Here is a 6,000-nt window from a genome sequence, read left to right as displayed (position 1 = left end):
TAAGGACAGCACACAAACACATTTAAAACATATTAACACATTAACATTATATCATGTACATAGCAGTATAGTTATCGTAATAAAGTACACAAATTTACTGCTAATATTAACATTATTAATGTCTTTCTAATCTTATTAGTCATTTCATTCTCATCACTGCTCCTACATAACTTCATGTGTTCCCTAGGTGGCCTCGTCTATTTCACTCGAGAATATCCACAAATAGGGAAGAACATTACAGAGATGAAGGCTTAAAATTGCTTGAATGATAAAAAGTCAATAAATACGAAATCACTAGATAACTTTAAAGGGTTTATTTTCTACAGAACATGAATACAATCCTTTCACTCAAAATAGGACTCCCCGCTGCAGACCCTCCTCCAACGTTTTCAGAAAAGCTCCTAGCGTCATATCTAGCGACTTTTTAGCCAAACCTTAGCTACTTTCTGTAGAAGAGAATGGCCAGTACTGCCCGGTGAGTGTGAGGTCCTGCTTTCCCCCCGGAGACACACCTCTCTCTGCGGCTACTCTGTTCAGTGAGGGGCAGAGAGGAGCAGCACATTCATTCACTTCTAACTTTCTCTCTGAGAGATTATTTTCCATGGAAATATAGCACGAAATCACAGTGCACTCGTTGTCTTTAACTTATGTGTGTGGTGGTTTAGTCAGATGACATCACGGTTATAAAATCAGGATTTTAACAGTGTAGATCAGCAGCTTGGAAAAGGTTTGAAAGTGACTGCTGGTGAACATGTAGTCTCTTATTGGGCCGTGGTTCAGTCACTATTTCATACTCGTCCTGTTGTCTGACAACAGAAACAGAAAAAATACATAAATGAAAACAGCTTTATTGGGAATTTGGCTGTAAAGGGCTGACTTTAGGCAGAATGAAAATACGATGTAATGATGTAATGAATATGCTAATTAGTGCATGACATCATCTAGAAACGTGTGGACACAGTGCTCCTGTCACTCACTTGGAGTATTTTAACATTATAGTGAAGATGAATCAGTGCCTGGGAAATACAAATTTAGTCCATCACGGCTGGGAAAAGGAGCTATATTAAAATTGGCTGTGTTTTTATTATTATTATTATTAATAATAATATCTTTTGGAATTTAAAAAGAAGAAATAAAGAATATGTTTGAATGACATCTCTTGTATAGTCTGTGAAAACAAAAGCATACACAGTATTTGAAAAGTGCTTGAAAGTCCTGGAATTTCATTATGAAGCATCTGTACAGACTGTTATATGTACTATGTGATTGATGTATTAAACATGCCTCTTGATTTCTGGGTTTAGCATAGTTATACCTCGGTTTGAGTTTAAAACAATAGCTAGATTTACTGGTAGAATATTGCTAGTTAAGTTTCTCTCAGAAATATTATTGAGTAGATAAAGTATATTCAGTAGCTTTTCTGGGATAGTGAGAATTTAGGTTAATATAGTAGAAAACAAAACACTCAGATTATCCTGTTTGTAAGAACTGCTCATTCATCTGTACACCTTTACAGTTTTCACTGCAGATATATCATCAGCTTTATTGAACAATACTCAGAATCCTTGTCACCTCCCAGCCAATCAGTCATCAGTCATGATGAATTTTTGTATGGTTGGAAGCATGTTTAAAACACAGAAAGTGCTGAGATCATGTAAGAATGAGGTTTTACTCACTGGCATAAATGTGTTCACTTTAAACTTTGCTCCTTCCCTTAAACACTTACCTGCTTGAGAATTTCCAATGTTTGTAGAATGATGATTCTCAGTACAGCACATTACCAAATATTAATGGGATTTTAATTTATTTATTTATTTGTGACAATTATGGGATTTTTTAATTTATATAATATGCGAACATTTTATTATTTTTTTTTTTACATGATTTTACACCTTATCTTATTTGGCTCATCAAGGTTCAGAGCATTCCATTCTCTTAAATCAACATTTCCCATTGTTAGTATCAGAATCTTATTTAACATGCAACATATTCAATAATCTGTAACTAAGACTCAATAAAGAAATTCTCATTACACAGTGTCCAGAATGTCTCTGAAACACTTCAGCCTATGATTAGCCATGGATTCCTGGGAGGACACTGTAGCAGTCTCTGAGGATTTCTTCTTATCACTTCACTGTAAAAACAAACAAAATAAAAAAAAAACAAAAACAAAAAAAAAACAACCCCAAACCATTAAATGCTGGCTTCATCTTCTTTTAATTTGATTGTCAGTGCTCAACTCAAACCAACAACAGTATTATTAATAATATCAGGAATGATTGTGTCTAAAATCAACCACTGATTATATCCCACTTGTTTGTTTCTAGATTGTATGATTTATTTAGCCAAATCTAAACTCACCTCTCCATTTGTGTAACTGGATACTCAGGATAATAAAATTTCACTCTGTTTTCCATCCACCCCCCCTTCCATTTTCTGCATCTCCTATCATACAGGAACCTTGAGCCTATCCCAGAGATCATAGGGCACTGGACAGGGTACACCCTGGACAGAGTACCAGTCCATCGCAAGGCACACTCACATACACATTCACACACCCATTCATACACTACAGACACTTTGGACATGCCAATCAGCCTACCATGCATGTCCTTGGACAGGGGTCATGCAGCAGGCCAACAACCCTAAGCACAAAAAGCACATATGGGTCCACCAAAGTATGGTTAAAAGAGAATAAAATTCATGTTTCAGAATTTGCCAAGTCAATGTCCTGACCTTAATCCAATAGAAATGTTGTGGAAGGACCGCAAACAAGCAGGTCATGTCAGGAAAATCACCAGCATTCCAGAGTTGAAGCTGTTCTGTACTGAGAAACGAGCTAAAATTCTTACAAGCCGATGTGCAGGACTGATCAACAGTAAAAACAGGGAAAATGTTTAGTTTCGGTTATTTCTGACCAAGGGGTTCACACCATATGCTGAAAGCAAAGGTTCACATAGGATCACATAATAGAAAGAAAACATTCTACACACCGTTATACCACCAGCAGCAGTCTGGACTGTTGACACAAGGCATTTTCATGCTGCTGATGCCAATGTCTGACCCTATCATCTACATGTCACAACAGAAATCAAGACTCATCAAATCAGGCAATGTTTTTCCATGCTTCAACTGTCCAGTTCCAGTGAGTCCACGCCCACTCTAGCCTCAGGTTCCTGTTCTTGGCTCACAGACAGGAGTGGAACCTAATATGGTTGTAGCTTATCCACCTCATTTGGTTAGACGTATTGTATGTTGCAAGAGGGTTTTCTGCTCCCCACACATGTAAAGAATTATCATTACCATAGCCTTCCTGTCAGCTCGAACCAGTCTGTCCATTCTCCTCTGTCCTCTCTCATCAACAAGGTGTTTGTTTTTCTCCATCATTCTGTGTAAACTCAAGAGATTGCTGTCTGTGAAAATCCCAGATCAGCCTCTAAAATTCTCAAACCAGCTCGTCTGGCACCAACATTCATACCATCATCACTGAGATCACTGAGATTCTGATGTTTGGTGTGAATATTAACTGAAGCTTACTGAAATACTTACCTGTATCTGCATGATTTTATGCATTGCGCAGCTGCCACATGAATTAGTTAAGTTCTTTTTCAAACACATCCTGCAAAAGCAAATAAGATCGGCACTCCATCTGCTTTGAGTAGCCTAATGCAAAATGTATTCAAAATACTATTTTTAAGAACTCCAAAACACCTGAAACTGGATTCAAGGCACAGTATACAGTGTTACCACCATTGAAATCACCATTTAATTACATATGCTTCAACAGTTAAAATATATCATAAATAAATAAATACATTATTATTATTATTATTATTATTATTATTATTATTATTATTATTATTATTATTATTAATAATAATAATAATAATAATAATAATATGTGTAATTTATATAGCTCCTTACTCATAACCAGTGTCGCTTTACAATTACAATGTCTCAACAAAACATGGAACATGCGGTAGACTAGATTTGAGAAAAAATATGATTTATAGTTTACAAAGAAATATTAAATTTCTCATCAAAACATGATTACACTGCTTATGCTAAGCTTAATTTACACAAGTTTCTAATTACAAGATTGAATTATATAAAGTGTGTGCGATCAATTCATGTAGTATTAATGTAAACCCATTACATTATGAAATCTTGTGGGGATGTTGGCACTGACAGGTGCTATAACTATAGTATTTAAATTAACATGATTCAAAGGTGTGTGATAGAATAGCACAGTGTTTTAATAAATTCAATGCTATTGAATATTATGTGCTATTATTAATGAATATTATCCTGGTGTCTAATTTTTTGAGAACAGTTTCATATTAAAATACAATGAATCTGCACATTTTAACAGTTCAAATGGAGAAGTTATTAATGTTTTGTCACAGTAATGATTCTGTGTCTCATTGCCAAAAATGAAAACCTCTTAACTCTGAAAGTCAATTAAACAATGTTTGAAGGAGAATCTATAATAAATGCATCATCAGATGACTAAAGGGAATGCTGTATGATCCGTCACATCAGTTTTAGCCTGACATTTTTGCTTTTGTTTCACACATTTGTACAACAGTTTTGATGAATCAGACATTGATTGATTCATAAATCAATTATCTTGCTGGATAAAACCTATACCTATATTATATATGTATATATTTAAGTATGTATAAAATGTAAATGGAAGGTTTTTGCTTCATGTTTTTTTAAACTTTGCTGTAGACCGTCATTTGAGTCAAACTTATTTGCATTTGAAGAACACAAAGTGCATTTGCCTTTTAAATAAACTAAATAACCATTTAGTGATACACCAAGTGGACAGCTCAGAGTTTAAAGGGTCAAAGAGAGGACTTTCTGATCTATGTCGAAGAAGGTAAGAAACCTCTCTAAACTGTGCCTTTATTTTGGCACAATGAATGATATATTTGTTATATTATGCACTTCATATAATTTGATGTGCACAGTTAAAGTCTGATTATTAAGTGGTGAATGGTACATTGCTTCCTCAATTGGCTATTTTCTTTTTAATCCTTGAGCGCTCTTGTAAATTGTCTAAAGTTGGTATCTTTCTAGTTAATCAGAAAATGGAGAATTCACAGAGGCCCATGCTTTTTCTTTTACTTGAAACTCTGATTTCAAGTATCAAACTGATTTCAAGTATTTTAAAAAATCTCGTTTTACAGTACACTATGATTGATTTAATATCACTTGTAAATTGTCATAATTTAAAAAGACAATACCTTTTATAGATTAAAAACACAACCTATCAAATGTTCCTATAATGTATATATTTTTTTACGCAGTGATATGCATTTTCTCATTGCAGTCGATTCTGACCCATCAGCAAGGTAAGAATACAGTATAGTAGAATACAGAAATACACACACACACACACACACACACACACACACACACACACACACACACACACACACACACACACAAATGTCTGAGACCACAATGAAAATCTGGATTTTTTTTCTCTTTTACATTTTGAAATAAATAGGTTTTAGAATTTTTTAATATTTAAAAGAAAGAAAGTAAATGTTTAATATTTTGGATATTTAATTTTTTAAATTCTGCAACTGTAAACATTAAGAAACTCTGAATATCTTGTAAATATTTTAAAGGTTCTACTTTTTTTTTTTTTTACTGAAGTTGTAGTCAATAATACAATTTCGATTGAAAATTATAAAATTAAATAAGAAAAAAAATGTAAAATAGAAACATTTTCCACTAGTGCTCTCAGACTTTTGGCCCCGACTGTGTGTGTGTGTGTGTGTGTGTGTGTGTGTGTGTGTGTGTGTGTGTGTGTGTGTGTGTGTGTGTGTGTGCGTGTGCATGTGTGTGTGTGTGTCTGTGTGTATGTAAACAAACTATTAATGAAAATAAGATTTTGTGTAAGATAAATAAATGAATAAATATGTTCTCTTCTCCCATCCAGTCGATGTGGCCTTAGGAGGAATAGCAGTACAATCTTCTTTACAC

This window comes from Ictalurus punctatus, chromosome 12 (assembly GCF_001660625.3).
Source record: "Ictalurus punctatus breed USDA103 chromosome 12, Coco_2.0, whole genome shotgun sequence".
NCBI classification, from domain to species: Eukaryota; Metazoa; Chordata; class Actinopteri; order Siluriformes; family Ictaluridae; genus Ictalurus; species Ictalurus punctatus.
Note: the sequence above shows the minus strand (reverse complement) of the source record.